Source organism: Typha angustifolia, chromosome 8 (assembly GCF_048772165.1).
Source record: "Typha angustifolia cultivar Huaian chromosome 8, ASM4877216v1, whole genome shotgun sequence".
In the NCBI taxonomy this organism is placed as follows: domain Eukaryota; kingdom Viridiplantae; phylum Streptophyta; class Magnoliopsida; order Poales; family Typhaceae; genus Typha; species Typha angustifolia.
Window position 1 is genome coordinate 6,310,962 of NC_133246.1, and position 16,070 is coordinate 6,327,031.

A 16,070-nucleotide genomic window follows, 5' to 3' on the forward strand; every position below is an offset into this window, starting at 1 on the left:
CAGATAACTGGTCACCTGTAGTGTCGCCATACACGTATAGGTGGCATTACCGCTAGATGTGTATATATCCCCCCTCGATGTATAAGATGATGGATGATTGTTTCTTGAGAGTATTTACTTTGTGTGGTGAATAGCTCGGTGAGCGATGATAAGTATAATTAATGCTTTAGTAAGCATAAGATGACTAAACTGCTCTTTTATTGTTATACATGACATGTAAACACTATGATTGAGATGTGTACAAATAAGAGATTGCATAAAGCTTTATATCTGTGTGGACTTATCTTGATACGTTAAGAACTAGCATGTTCCAGGACAGTGACTGATAATTTTTATCATTTGTAATGATTTAGTAACTCATGTTAAGTCATCTCAACAAGTAGCAAATATAGGCATACCATGCATATACACATGCGATGTCATTATTTTAAATGGTATGGATCCTACTCGCTGGGCTGTAAGCTCACCACCTCTTGGTGGCATTATTTCAGAGCTAGGGGACGTAGGTGCGGGTAGCGAGGAGTAGCTGCTTTTCTTTTCTGTATGTTAGTTGTATTAAGTCCCTGCGAGGGCGTTATGATGATGTTGTATTTTGGACTTTAGCATTGTATTTTGGATGTATATTAAGAAGGCTTGTTGTGGCCTGTGGAACTTGTATCCGAACTCTTATGGTTGAGTTTAATTATGGTGAATTTGTGCTGTTGTGTGCCTTGTGAAATCCTTGTACTGACAGGTCATGTGATGCACGTGGTTTACACGTGTATTTGGAGATTTGGGTGTTTCAACAGTATAGCAAACTACAGTCATAGCGTACCAAGAGTTCGATCGGATTAGTGCACGTTGTGATCCAACATGGCCGGACGCCTTGCTGAAATCTTTGTAGATGGATGTTGAAGCTTTGTGTCCAAGAACCTTAGAGAAAGCATATGAGGACACCATCGTTATGGAGAAGAAGCACCAAGGCTTGAGGAACCAAGGCAAAAACTCATGGTCCATCCGAGAACCGCGACAACCTTACCGGCCAGTAAAAGCAATTAGTACTGCAACAGCAACTCCGAAGTTGGCTGTTGGAAATCTAGGACCGAGAGCTCCACTCCAACCCTCCACTGATGTGAAGGGAAACTATAGAGCTCATGTCCGAACTCTCACACCTGCCCAGGTGGAAAAGCAGAGGGTAAAAGGCCTATGCTTCAAATGCGATGAACATTTCACACCAGATCATCGGTGTGCCAAAGCGACAGGGAGCGTCATGTTGATTAATGGTCAAGATGATCCAGAAGAGGAATTAGCCAAGGAAGAGATTGTAGAAGAGCTTCTTGAGAAGGTCCTAGAGGTGTATAAAGAGAAGGGTATCCAAGCTGAAATTTCAATGCGCACCTACTCCGGAACCGCTGCACCAAAGACACTTCGGGTAGACGGGTTGGTCAAAAAGCACTGCATGCACATCCTCATTGATTCGGGAAGCACGCATAACTTCTTAGATAAGCGCTTGCTGAGGAGGATTGGGTTGGAAGCAGAGCCAACCAATGCATTTGAGGTAGCAATTGGCAATGGAACAAAATTGAAAGCTAATAATTTGTCGTCAAGTGAAAATTTGAGTCCAATAACACGAATTGATTGTTGATTTGTATCCACTTGCCTTGTAGGGTGCTGATATTGTCCTGAGTACTCAGTGTTAGGATCGGTGATGTTCAATTTTTGTGACATGTGAATGACATTTAGGAGAAATGGCAAGGTGGTGCGGCTAAATGAGGGTGAAAACATAATCTAACACTACATTGTAACTTATGGTGGGGCTACCACAGCCAATGGAGTTGGCCTATCTTTTTCAGATGTCTTCAATAGAAACGAAGCCTCCCTTAAGCTCGGGTAAACCCTAAGAATTGTTATAATTATTATCTAAATTTTCTATGTTGTTTGAAGAGCCACAAGGACTGCTGTCGTGCAAAAATTAAGAACACAAGATAGCCATTGTATTAGGAGCTGAGCCAACAAATGTATGACCATATCGATATCCTCATATATAAAAAGAAGAGATAACAAAGCTGGTTGCCAAGATGCTTGAACAAGGAATTATTCATCCTAGCAATAGTGCTTACTCCTCGCTGGTTTTGCTTGTGCGCAAGAAGGATGGTTCGTGATGCTTTGTGTCTACTATCGAGCACTCAATGCCATAACTATTAAGAACCAATACCCAATATCGGTGATAGAAGAGTTATTTCAACAAACTAGACCTTAAAGCTAGATATCACCAAATCCGAATTCATTCCGAAGACGTCCACAAAACAGCTTTTCAAACTCATGACGGTCATTATGAGTTTCGAGTCATGCCCTTCGAATTGACCAATGCCTCGACAACATTTCAAAGCTTAATGAATGACATATTCGGGCCACTCTTGCGCCGGTATGTGTTGATGTTTTTCGATGATATCTTGGTGTATAGTAGAAGTTTTGAAGATCATTTGAAATATTTACATGAAGTGTTAATGCTGCTAGAAGAAAACTCTTTGAAAGTCAAGATGTTTAAATGTTTATGGTGTGAGAGAAAAGTGGAATATTTAGGGCATATCTTTTCAGCAGAAGGTGTAGTAGCCGATTCAAGCAAGGTGAAGAGTACGACCGATTGGCCAATTCCGAGGAATGTCCACGAGCTGCATGGGTTCCTTGGGTTAACAGGTTACTTCCGCAGATTTATTACTGTGTGTGGTAAAATTGCAGCACCACTTAAAATTTGCTATGATTTCAACCTCAGTTTTGGTGTTGCCAGAGTTTGTTGTTGAATGTAATGCATCCGGAGTGCGAATAGGCGCTGTCCTAATATAATATGGCAGACCTATAGCATTCTTGAGTAAAATTTTGTCCAGTAGATCACAACAACTCTCAACTTATGAGAGAGAAATATCGGTGATTATTCATGCCGTGACAAAGTGGAAGCCGTATTTGGTGGGATGTCATTTCATCATCCGCACTGATCAGAAGAGTTTGCCATATTTTATGAGTCAGCTGATACACACACCGGCACAGCAGCGGTGGATGACAAAGCTTTTGGGATATGACTATGAGATACAATACAAAAAGGGAACGAAGAATCGAGCGACGAATTCTTTTTCGCGCTAGCCGATTGAAACTAAGTTGGCGAGTTTTTCTATGCCTTCTTTTCCCTTCCTCGAGGATTTAAAGAGCGCAAGTGCCGCTGACCCGTGCATAAGGGAGTTATTGAAGGAGTTTCGAGCTAATCTAGAGCATCATCCCGATGGAGGACAGAGACGGTTTATTGCTTGACCATAGGTGTATCCGAGTGCTCGCGGATGCACCGTTGCAATCCAAACTGCTGGAACACTTCCACAACACTCCTAAAGCAGATCATGAAGGTGTTCTAAGGACTTACAAGAGACTATCTTATAGCTGTACCTGGGCCAAAATAAAGAAGAACGACAAGGCACACATGAAGGCATGCGAGACGTGTCAAAGAGCAAAGACGAAGGAGACCTTAAAGCCCGCTAGACTTCTACAACCCTTGCCAGTACCAGATCATGTTTGGGAGGATATCTCTATGGATTTTATGGAGGGGTTACTATTAGTATGTGGGTATTCAGTTATCTTTGTGGTGGTGGATAGGTTGAGGACAAGTTGAGCAAATGCGCCCATTTTTCAGCCTTGACGCACCCTTTTTTTGCCAAATCGGTAGTCGAATGTTTCATCCAAAATGTCGTCAATTATTTTAAATCGTGATCATATATTCATCAACGAGTTTTGGACTAAATACTTCAAGTTCCAAGGCATAAAAACTGAATTTGAGTTCGACATACCACCCACAAACCGATGAGCAAACAGATGTGATTAATCAAGGAATTAAGCAATACCTTCGGTGTTTCATCAGTGATCGTCCTAAACGCCAGTTGGAGTATCTTCCATGGGCTGAGTGGTCTATAACACTTCTCATCACAGCAACACCAGCATGACCCTATTCGAGGTAGTATATGGACGGACAGTACTAGCATTACGAGGGTATGATTTAGTGACTTCATCGGAATGGACTGAGGTCGATATAACATTGATGGATCGTGATGCTACTCTTAGGAGGCTGCAGATGCATATGAGAGCAGCCCAAAATCGGATGAAACAAATGTATGATCAACATCATTGTGAGGAGTTCAGTGTGGGCAATATGGTGTTTGTAAAGCTCAGCTATATCGTCAAATCACCTTGTGTCCTACTCAAAACTAGAAATTGGCATTCAAATTTTTTGGTCCATTTCGAGTTTGTGAGCATGTTGGATCAGGCGCTTACAAGCTTGAGCTACCAGAGGAGTCTATAGTACACCCAGTGTTCCATGTTTCATTGCTGAAAGCAAGGATTGGGCTAGATCAAGTGGCGGGGTCGGTTTTACCCGAACCCGAGGAGGATTTGCAAGAGGTGGAACCAATATGGGTACTAAAACGACGATGGAGGCAACATGACTCGAGGCTAGAGATAGAGATCTTGGTTGAATGGTTAGGCAAACCATTCGATGAGGCATCATGGGAGCTTGAGTCCGAGATCGTCGATCGATTTCTCGACTTCACACATTGAAGGCAAGGTGGAGGAAGCGTGGTGGGCTATTACAATTCAGCTAGTTGTGACTTTTGTTTATTTTTTGTTTTAGAAATAACTTTTGTTTTGGAAGAATAAGATTTCTGGCAATCGCGTTCGAACATGACTTCCTAGCATTCGAACGGGACTATTGAACGCCTCATACGTTCACAAAAATAGAAAACCTATTTAGTGTGTTCGAACGCGCTGTTCGAACACCTGCACACATTTGCAACGACTGAGCGAACTGCATTATCTTAGGGTTATCTTTTAATTATTTTGTTCATAGATTAGCCTCTAAATATGATGAAATATTGAAGTTATCCTTCCCAACTCTCTCTCTTTCCTCCAACGACATCCTATATTGGACGTCTTCTTCCTCCCTCCATTTGACCGTGCCCCCTTGCCTCTCAAAAATTGATCCACTATCTCCCCCTTCGTCTAGCTTAATGCTCTACCCCACCACCATAACGATACACCTTGTTAGAGTCTTTTCTTATTATACTAGTTGTTTATTTTCAAAAAAATAAGGTTTTTGTATATCGCATTCGAATGCGGGAGGGGGTGCGTTCGAATGCATGTAGGCGTTCACATCGTCAAAGAACGCAAATTGTGTGTTCGAACGTTTGCATACGTTTGCATCGATAGAAAACACAAATTGTGCGTTCGAACGGTCAACCTCGTTCGAACGCGATCGATAAGAAACCATTATTTGTAGGGTTAATAATTATTATTTTGGGCTTGTTTGGTTAGCCTCTTAACGTGTGGATGGCAATCAAAAACATTGTGGAAAGATTATTAGGTTCTATCTTTCTTCTTGTCTCTCTACTCTAATCTCCCTCCTCCCTCTTTACCAACCAACCATCTCTTCCGTTGGCAAGGTCTCATCTATCTTCTAACCTCCCTCGTCTGTCGAGTCCTCCCTCCTCTTTGGAATCTCGGCCACTTCTCCCCCTTCATCCTTATCCCCTAGACTCCATAAACCATCCACCATCATCTCCACTATCATCCCTAACCTTATAATCACCTCTACCTGTCACCACCATCGTCACCCCCACTCTTATGTATTTTCGTCCCCATTGTAGTCTAAATCTGCGAAGAACGTAAATACCAAAAATGTAGATCAGGAAGTTACGGATTGATCACCCTTATTTCGTAATTTTCTAGCTACAAGAAAATATCTGGTGAATATTTTCCCTCGGCTGCACGAGCTAATTTCCTACAACCGATCCAGATATGGAAGAGGACGTTCCATTCTTATCAGTGGTATCAGAGCCCAGCAGACCTCAAATCTCCATTAATGGTGTATACAAGGAAGATGGCATCATCAAGGAGATCAATGGAGGGCACACCGACAATGGAAGACTCGACCCGCGAAAACCCTAACCGAGAGACCAATCCCCTTGGTGCAGTCGTGGTAGGACCGAGTCCACCGATGCCCATGGGTGTGAGCATGGGCTTGGCGGATGAACTTAGGGGCATGTTCCAAACGTTGCTGCATCGGGTGGACGCAATGCAGAACGATCATAATGCTTTGAAAGAATACATCATAAACTGATCAGCTTCGTCATCTCCTCGACAAAGATCGATGCCGCAAGAAGGACCAGTGGTGGAACCACACCAAACCGACACCCCACAGGTTTAGATACGTCATGTTAATATCAATGAGCCGCTTTTACCTATTCCTATACAACATCTCCCATCTCTCGTACACAACCCGAGGCCAGCGGTGGTGGAACCTGAGAGGTGCACGACACCGGTGCGCTTCGTCAGTGAAGAAGATTAAAACTTTAATGATTATGTCGATCCCTTTGGAGATGGTGTTGGATGTGTGCGAGGATTCCGAGAAGGAGAGCAACAACCACAAAGGTTCAGACCTGAACCAAGGATCTTTCGTAAGCCCGACAATGCTATCCAGGGGAGAACCGCACGCTTGGACTTTCCAAAATTCCAAGGCAGGGATCCAACGAATTGATTGTTTCAAGTAGAGTAGTATTTTGATTATCAAGGAACAACAGAGGACGCAAAGGTGACAATGGCAAGCTTCCACCTCTATGGAACGGCGTTGCATTGGTACTAATCAGCCGTTCAAGGTGGAGGATTTACCGGTTGGGCAGAATTTTATAAAAGGATTACACACAAATTTGGGACAGTAGTGTATGAAGATTTTGTTGCCACATTAAGCAAAATGGTTCAGAGGACAACCATGTCGAAGTACCAAGTAGAATTTGAACGAGTTAGTAGCCCGTGCGAGATGGGCGATTTGCACCGAGAACGCCGACTAAAAATTCTACGAGTTTAAAGGCAGCGACTGCTAGTACAGGGGCACAACCACCTTTGGGACCATCTTCCAATGTTAGAGAAGACACAAGACACCCCGTTCGAACACTCACACCTGCCTAGGTGGAGAAGCAAAGGGCGAAGGGGCTTTGCTTTCAATGCGATGAACGTTTCACCCCTGGTTATCGGTGTTCCAAATCGATCGGGAGTGTGATGCTCATCGACAGTCTTGAGGATGACGATGAGGTTGTTGGTGATAGAGTATGCAGAGGAGGTCCATGGCAAGGACATAGAGGGCGCAAAGGAAGATATCCAAGCTGAGATATTAATGCATACATATTCTGGTACTTCCGCCCGAGAACATTACAGGTTGACAGACTCGTTAAAAAGCATTGTGTGCACATTCTTATCGATTCTGGGAGTACACAACTTTCTAGACCAGAGGTTGGTGAATAAGATGGGCTTGGACGCTGAACCGACCGCGAGATTTGAGGTTGCTACTAGAGACGGCACGAAGCTTCGGCGGAGAGCTTGTGTCGCCGGGTCAATATACAAGTGCAAGGACACGACATCATTGTGGACTTGTATCCGTTGGTGCTGCAAGGAGCGAACATTGTCCTTATCACTCGGTCACATTTAATTTTTGGAGTATGTGGATGAAATTTTAGCAAATAAACAAAGTGATGCGGCTTGACGGCGTTCGGTCCCTGCCGATTCTAGCGATGCAGTCGATAGTGAGGCTACCTTGTGTGAGAGATTGGGCCTATCTTCTTCGGTTAAGACCAGCTGGTGATGAGCCTCGAATGAGTCCAAGTACTACAATTAATTTGTCTAATTTATTGGATAAATTTGCTGGACTGTTTGAGAAACCAAAGAAGTTGCCGTCGACGCGGACGGTTGACCATCGCATAAGGATTGTGCCCGGGGCTACACCGGCAAACGTGAGACCATATCGGTATCCACATGTGCAGAAGGAGGTTATCTCCAAAATGGTGGCCGAGATGTTGGAGCAAGGCTTCATACAACCAAGTCATAGCTCTTACTCATCGCCCGTATTATTGGTGCAGAAGAAAGATGGGTCATAACATTTTTGTGTCGATTATTGAGTATTAAACGCTATCACCGTCAAGGACCAGTATCCCATTCCGGTCATAGAGGAGCTACTACATTGGATAAATTCAGCAAGCTTGACTTGAGGGTCGGGTATCATCAAATTAGATTTCATCCAGCGGATATGAACAAAACTGCATTTTAGACTCCGGACGAGCACTACGAGTTTCGGGTAATGTCGTTCGGCCTCACTAATGCTCTAACAACTTTTTAAAGCCTCATGAATGATATTTTTCGGCCTATGCTGCGACGGTATGTCTTGGTATTCTTTGACGACATTTTAGTGTACAGTAAGACTGAAATGGAGCATTTGCGGCATTTAGAGGATGTATTAAATTTGTTGAAACAAAACTAGTTGAAGATTAAGAAGTCTAAGTGCCTACAAAAAGTACCATAAGTGGAGTATTTAGGCCATATCATAACAACGGAAGGGGTGGCAGCAGATACTCAAAAAGTGACATGTACGACAGCTTGGCCGATCCCTACTTCCACCACGGGATTGCGTAATTTCTTGAGGCTGACCGAGTATTATCGTCGCTCCATTGCAGGATATGGCAAGATCGCTGCTCCTCTCACTTCATTACTGAGAAAGGACTCTTTTAGATGGATGGATGAAGCCACTACAACATTTGAAGAACTAAAAACAGTAATGACAACGGCGCCCGTTCTAGCTCTACTAGATTTCACAAAAAAGTTCATTATGGAATGCAATGCATCGGGGGTTGGCATAGGAACTGTACTAATACAAGGATGACGTCTCATAGCCTTTCTCAATAAGGCATTATCACAAAAATCCTAGCAATTATCGACTTACGAGATGGAGATGTTAGCAGTCCTCCACATTGTGACAAAGTGAATGCTTTATTTGATTGGTAGGCGATTTATTATTCGAACCGATCAAAGGAGTCTTCCAGACTTTATAGGACAGCATATTCACACTCCGGCACAGCAGAGGTGGATCACAAAATTGCTAAGGTATGATGGAGAATAGAGCGGCGGATGCACTATCGCGACAACCCAATACCGCCAAGCTCGTAGCCTTTTCTTCTCCCACTTTTTCTTTTCTTGACAAGCTGAAGTATGCATGTACATCTGACCCAAATGTTAGAAGGTTGTTATAGGAGGTGTTGGATGATCTAGAGCGTCATCCGGAATTAGAGAACCGAGGCGAGTTGCTACTGGACCACAATTGCATCCGAGTGCCCGCGAACGACGAATTGCAGCAGAAATTGTTGGAACACTTCTACCAAACTCCAAAGGCCGATCATGAGGGTGTTTTAAGGACTTATAGAAGGCTATCACAGAGCTGCACATGGCCAAAACTGAGGCGAGACATAAAAATTCTTGTCCATTGTTGCGAAGTTTGTCAAAGGGCGAATGTAACCACATTAAAACCAGCCCTATTACTTCAGCCTCTACCGATACTGGATCGTGTGGAAAGACATATCTATGAATTTCATAGAAGGTCTTCCACTGATACATAGCTACTTAGTTATTTTTGTGGTGGTTGACATTAAGCAAGTATGCGCATTTTTTTCGTATTGTTGCATCCATTTTCAGCAAGTCGGTGGCTAAATTTTTTATAAGAGATGTTACTAGGTTGTATGACATGTCATGCACGATTGTCTCTAAATGTGATCGTGTATTTGTTAGCGACTTTTGAATGGAGTTCTTCAGATTGCAGGGAACTCGATTGAGTCTTAGTTTGGTCTACCATCCACAGACGGACAACCAAACCGAGGCAACCAATCGAGGCGTTGAGCAGTATTTGCAGTGCTTTGTGGGGGAGATGCTGAGACGCTGGTTGAAGTTTTTACCGTGGGTGAAGTGGTCTTACAACACCGTCCACCACAGTAGTAGTGGCATGACTCCGTTCGAGGTGGTGTATGGGCATACGGCACCGATACTACACGCATATAACCCTATGGCATCTGCAAATCAAACAGAGATGGACTTGGCATTGATGGATAGAGACGCTACATTGAAGAGATTGCGTGCCCATCTTAAACTTGCTCAAAACCGCATGAAGCAAGTTTATGATCGCAGCCATCGAGAGAAGGAGTTCGACATGGACAGTTCAGTGTTCGTGAAGGTGCAACCATACGGATAGATGACGCTGCATCCGATATGAAACCAAAAGTTACCACATCGCTACTTCGGTCTGTTTCGAGTGTTAGAACATATCGGTCCAGTTGCCTACCATTTGAAGCTGTCCAAGGGGTCGAGAGTACACTCGGTCTTTCATGTTTCATTGCTGAGGGAGCGGATTGGAGATCACCACATCGTGAGATCAGTTCTACCCGAGCCATTGGAGGAGACAGCGGTTGTTGAGCCGATTCGTGTGCTTGCAAGGCACCGTCGACGTCGTGGTACCAGATTGGAGATTGAGGTCCTAATCGAGTGGCATGGCAAGCCATCCCACGAGGCGACATGGGAGCTAGAGACGAACATCTTGGAGAGTTTCCCCAACTTTATATCTTGAGGACAAGGTGGGGAGAGCGTGGTGAGCTAATACACCTTGCTGGAGTCTTTTCTTATTGTACTAGTTGTTTATTTCCAAAAAAAATAAGATTTCTGTATGTCACATTCAAAAGTAAGAAAGAGCGCATTCGAACACCTTTGCGAACGCCTGCAAGCATTCACATCGACAAAGAACGCAAATTGTGCGTTCGAACGTGATAAGCTACGTTTGAACCCCCACGTGCAAACTCCTACAGACGTTCGCATCGACAGCGAACGCAAATTATGCGTTCTAACGCGGTCGACCCCGTTCAAACGCGATCAGCAAGAAACCACTGTTTCTAGGGTTAATAATTATTTTTTTTTACTTGTTTAGTTAGCCTCCTAAGGTGTGGATGGCAACCATAAACATTATGTAGAAAGATTATTAGGTTCTATCTTTCTTGTCTCTCAATCCTAATCTCCATTTTTCTTCTTTACCAATCAGCCACCTCTTTCGTTGGTAAGGTCTCATCTATCTTCTAACTTCCCTCGTCTGTCAAGTTCTCCCTCCTCCTTGGAGTCTCGGCCATTTCTCCCCCTTCATCCTTATCCCCTAAACTCCATAAACAATCCACCCTCATCTCTATTATCATTCCTAACCTTATCATCACCTCCACCCTTCACCGTCATCATCACCCCCACTCTTGCGTATTTTCGTCCCCATTGCAATCTGAATCTGCAAAAGGCGTAAATACCAAAAACGCAGATCAAGAATTTATGGATCGACCACCCTTAGTTTTATAATTTTCTGACTACGAGAAAATATTTGATGAATATTTTCCCTCAACTGCGTGGGCTAATTCCTGCAACCAATCTAGATATCGAAGAGGACGTTTCGTTCTTATCACATAGCCACCATCTTCCACAAAACCTAACCATTATTTCTCTATTCCATTACTCACGTTATCCCCACACCACTATCTGACTCACGGTCAATATTTTTTCCATAACTTTTGATCTACAAGTCCGATCGACGTAATCTCGATTGCGTTGGATTCATTACTTCAAGAGGAACAATTTATCCAAGTTACAAATCTATTGGACGGTTAGATCTTCCACAAATCTCCTCGAAAGTTCTGCCCTAAGGAGAATTTGGGCTGATCTTCATATTGTTGCAATTTGACTATCCCTGAATCTATCATCTTGGGTCGGCTATGGCTTTTTGATCAAGATGCGACCACTTTTAAACGCTCAAACTTGTGCCTCTCATCTTGGAAGGTACAAAGATCAAGATTAGTCATTTGCGTCCTAAATTGACTAACATATGTCACAAGAATGTGACTAACAAAAGGGGCTCACAGATCATAAACCTAAAGGAATTTGAAAAGGAGGCAAAATCAAGAATTCATCATGTTTGTCTTACTGGCCCGCAAAATTGAGGATCCTACTATGGCACCTTAGTCAAAAAAAAAAAAAAAACAGTTACTTGGGAGTTTCTAATAAAACTGAACGTTATGCACCTTGTAGTCCAGGAAAAAAAGGTCATAGTCATTTAGTTGAGCTATACCAACACAAGCATTTTTTCATGCTTCTGTCTAAACCCATACTACTGTACACTGTACAATACATCAGAAAACATGTGACGTGTTACTGTCTTGCAAAGCTGCTAAATTTTGATTTAACCATTGTAACATGAAAAGACTAATCATTTGCTGCCAAATGATACTTGTTGAAAGTTTATATTTAGCATAAAACAATTATACATCTGCAGAAAAATTCAGAAGATCATCAAAATTCAATGACACTACATATGAGTTTTCATGTATGCTAGAACAGGAAGGATGGAACTATATAATGAACTAGGATAACAAGTAGGCCACCTGCTTAATCACATGAATAAGTTTCTCGTAGATACCCATTACCAAATTGCCCTGCTTCTGGTACAGTTCACAATCAGAACAAATGAATTTGGACATATCAAAATCGACATGCAGTTATAAAGCCACAGCATGACTTTATAAAGAGTTTCCTGTGGATTATAACATATTTCAAGAGCTGATTACCTTGCTCTTAAACTAATGTTATTCACATTATTTCATTCAGTCTTCTGTGGAATCATTTGAATCATATATTGTCTATTGCCAGACCTTACTAAAATCAGCTTAGTTAGGTAAACTGAACAATAATTACTCTCTTCATATACTATAAGCTTTTAAGCTGCTGGAGAGTGGAAATTTTTTAGCAGATGATTAAGTGATTCTTGAAGTTCCAAGAAGGTAGCTTCTCGAATCTCAATGTTGCTTAACTCATGGTCATCATTTTCATGCAGAATTGCAGGATTATCTCTTGAGGGAACATTCAATTGACCAAGAATAGCATCTTCATTGAAGATCCTTACCAAATTAAAGATTCAAAACAATCAAGTAACAGATCATATACTTTAAGCTCAGTAGGAAAGACAAAAGACTAAAATTTTATCTTCTGAGAGAGAGAAGAAAGTAGGTTTACCTTTATAGTTTTTCAGGAAAATGCAATGGTCACACCGTGGAGGTTTCCCTACTGCCACAGAGCGATTAACATTGGTTGATGATGCCTGCATAACATAAGAGCTAACATAGAAAACAAAGATTAAAAAAAAAAACAAGAGAAGTAATATTGGTTGATGATGCCTTAAGTCATTCAATGCAGCATTTCCATCTTTCATATTTCTGTGGAAGAACTTGAAAGCAGGAAAGGAGAACGTGTCCTAGGTCTTGGAAACAGATATGTAGCTCAAGATCATGGAGACAGAAAGCAATAATTGATCCAAGCTGAGCTGCTTGCTTGATTCCACCAACCAATTTTTATTGAACCATTCAACATCAGAGTTCTAGCGCTTTCACAAATGTCTAAGAACACCATAGATAACCCTCAATGACTTTTTGAAGCTCATCAGCGGAATTTAAATGCGCAATCAAATTGTCAATTACTTAATCTGGAAAACAGATAACCCAAAGTTTGACGTGAAAGTTCTAACACTGTCACAGCTAGTGAAAACAAGAATTATCAGGCCAATGACCCTGAAGTTGAATGAAAAGGATGGATAAGTATAGATGAACAATGCTTAGGATGAACAATTTTCATATATAAGTTACAATTATGTTGCGCCTCTCTGACAGATTAAAGAACAATTAGATACATGTTACTCTTTAGCATATATATAGAATTAACCTTACTTGAGATACCTCCTCCAACCAAATTTACATTATGCCTATTTTAGGAGCTTGGCTAAACCAAATCAACTATGGACTAATCAAGCACCTGTTCTTTTTTCCTGCTAGCTTTCGCTAAATGAGCTTTTAATCCAGTTAAATCACGAACCCAAAATCCTGAATGCAATTCAGATTTGAGTATTTCTAATTGGCAGCACCAATTCTAGTCAGCTTACTCGACCAAAATGCCAAAAGAAAAATAAATCAAGAAAGCTAATTTAATAAAATAAACACCACATAAAAGAATGCAGGGAGAGCAGATAAATCTACTGCCTATGAAAAGGAAAAAAAGCCAAAAAATTTAACCAAGAAAAAGCTGAAAACTCCAAGACTCCACATTTACAAAAGGAAGCTCCTCAGATGTCCCTTCATTTCCACAGAGAATACAACACCCAAGAGGGTGCATTCAGGAATTGGAACGATAATAAGGCAACACCGGAAGATTCGGTTCATCACCGGAGCATTTCTTCAACTCGGCAAATCAAGGAAAGAAAGGACCGAAAAAAGAATCGCATCTTGATTTAGTTCTACTACAAGAACAGACAAATTATAGAAAGAAATTTGGGATTGGGACTTTAATCTGGTCGACCTCCGCAAGGAGGAGGGCACAATTGCAAAGAGAGCGGCGAGGGATTCAGGTCTGCCACAATTTCTTTTACGGTGGCGGCCGGCGAGTAGGGATTAATTAACCTAACCCATTTATCCAATTCCAGCACGATCCAAGGCCAAACTACCCATACCTCTCTCCAGCCCAAGCCTCTGAAGGCTGAAGCCCAGGAGCCTTTACCCCGGGGCCTGGAATTTGGCTTCATCACCTCAAGAAATGCTGAAGTCTGAATAGAATTAGCGATAATTACACCTAAGACTCCTAACTATTGCTCATCTTTACTTAGAATTTCTTTTATTTTTCATTACACATTGACCCCTTAAATTTTAAATATAAAATATTTAAAATATTCTTGCCATTAATTATTATGAAACATAGTGCAATGATGTCCTTCATGGCTTCCTCTCCAGTGTGGCCTTTTCTAAATCACCCCTCAACAAGTGGACTATTGGTAGACATGATCAAATGGCCCAGCCCGCCCATGCCCGGCCCGACCCGGCCCGGTTTGGACCGGGCTAAGCCCAGCTCGGACCCGGTTTAGGCTCGGCCCGGTCCGAGCCCAAACTACCCATGGGCGGCACGGGCCAGCCCTTTGCCCGCCCGACCCGGCCCGAAAGCCCGCCCGTTTAGCCCGCAACTAAGCCCGCCCGTCTGCTACAGTGATTTGCCTGTTTTGCTACAGTAATTTACCATTGCTACAGTAAAAAAATATTTTAGTATTATACCATTTTGCATTATTTTAAGCAGATTTTTAAAAAATTTTAATTTTTTTAAATTTTTTTTAAATAGAGGAATATAAATATTTAAAAATAAATAAACTAATAGTTAAAAAAATTCTAAAAATAGCTGAAATATGGGTTGGGCCGAGTGATTGATGGGTTGGGCTGGCCCGGCCCGATCTCTCACGGGCCAACGGGCGGTAACGGGCTAGACTATTCTAGCCCGGCCCGGCCCGAGTGATTAATGGGTCGGGCCGTGAACAAAGACTTAAGCCCGCTTGGCCCGAAAAGCCCGGCTCGAACCCGGCCCGGCCCACCCGGTTATCATGTCTAACTATTGGCCTTTGGATTTTATTATTAAAAGAATATTACGTGGTTATCACATAAATATCTTTTGACGTTTTAGATACCATTTAAATCTTATTTTAGAGGAAAGGGCAAAAAGTCGAGGTAAAATTGTTATTTGATGTTTTTTATCAAAATTATTAGGAGGAAATGATATTTAATAAATGGAGCGGAGATGTCACAAAAATTAAATAAGGGAGCTTACGTGAAAATAGACTATAGTTCAAGGATCTAGATGTAATTAAACCTAGGATTTATCATTTATCTTCCAAGTTATAAGAATTTATTAATTTATTTCAAATTTGATTTAAAAGTATTATTTTTTACCAACAAATATTTGATTAAATTATATTGAGTTGGATAAATGTAAATTTGATCAAAGCTTATGAATACAAAACCAAAGCTGCCTTATTGAGTGTAAATTTAGGTGAGATGACAAAATATGTTTTGGCATAGCGAGATTTAAGGTATTTTTAAAAGTATATATATACATCTTACTATTTATTAGATTTAAGATTGAGGGGTTCTAATAGCTCAAATTATATATATATACTAAAGCTAAATAATCAAGTTGAGCTCGAGTTAGCTAAGTCTAACTTGGTTCAGCTTGATAATTCTTGGAGCTAAAAACCCAGCTCGACTTGGCTCATTTAGAGCTCGAGCCAAGTTCAAGTGGCTCACAAGCCACGGAGCTATTTTGATAGCCATATCCTCATAATTTCGATAAGTTATTTATAATTATAA

At 41.7% G+C, this 16,070-nt stretch overlaps 1 protein-coding gene across 1 annotated transcript in view; it reads right to left on the reverse strand.

Annotated features, from left to right (window-relative positions):
* The window catches only part of LOC140764245 (uncharacterized), a 28,556-nt gene extending 14,102 nt beyond the window's left edge, over positions 1 to 14,454 (reverse strand). The window contains exon 1 of the mRNA XM_073102707.1: positions 12,913 to 14,454. The gene's annotated coding sequence lies outside the window, so the exon portion shown is untranslated. The remainder of the gene's footprint in view (positions 1 to 12,912) is intronic.
* Positions 14,455 to 16,070: the final 1,616 nt, after the last annotated feature.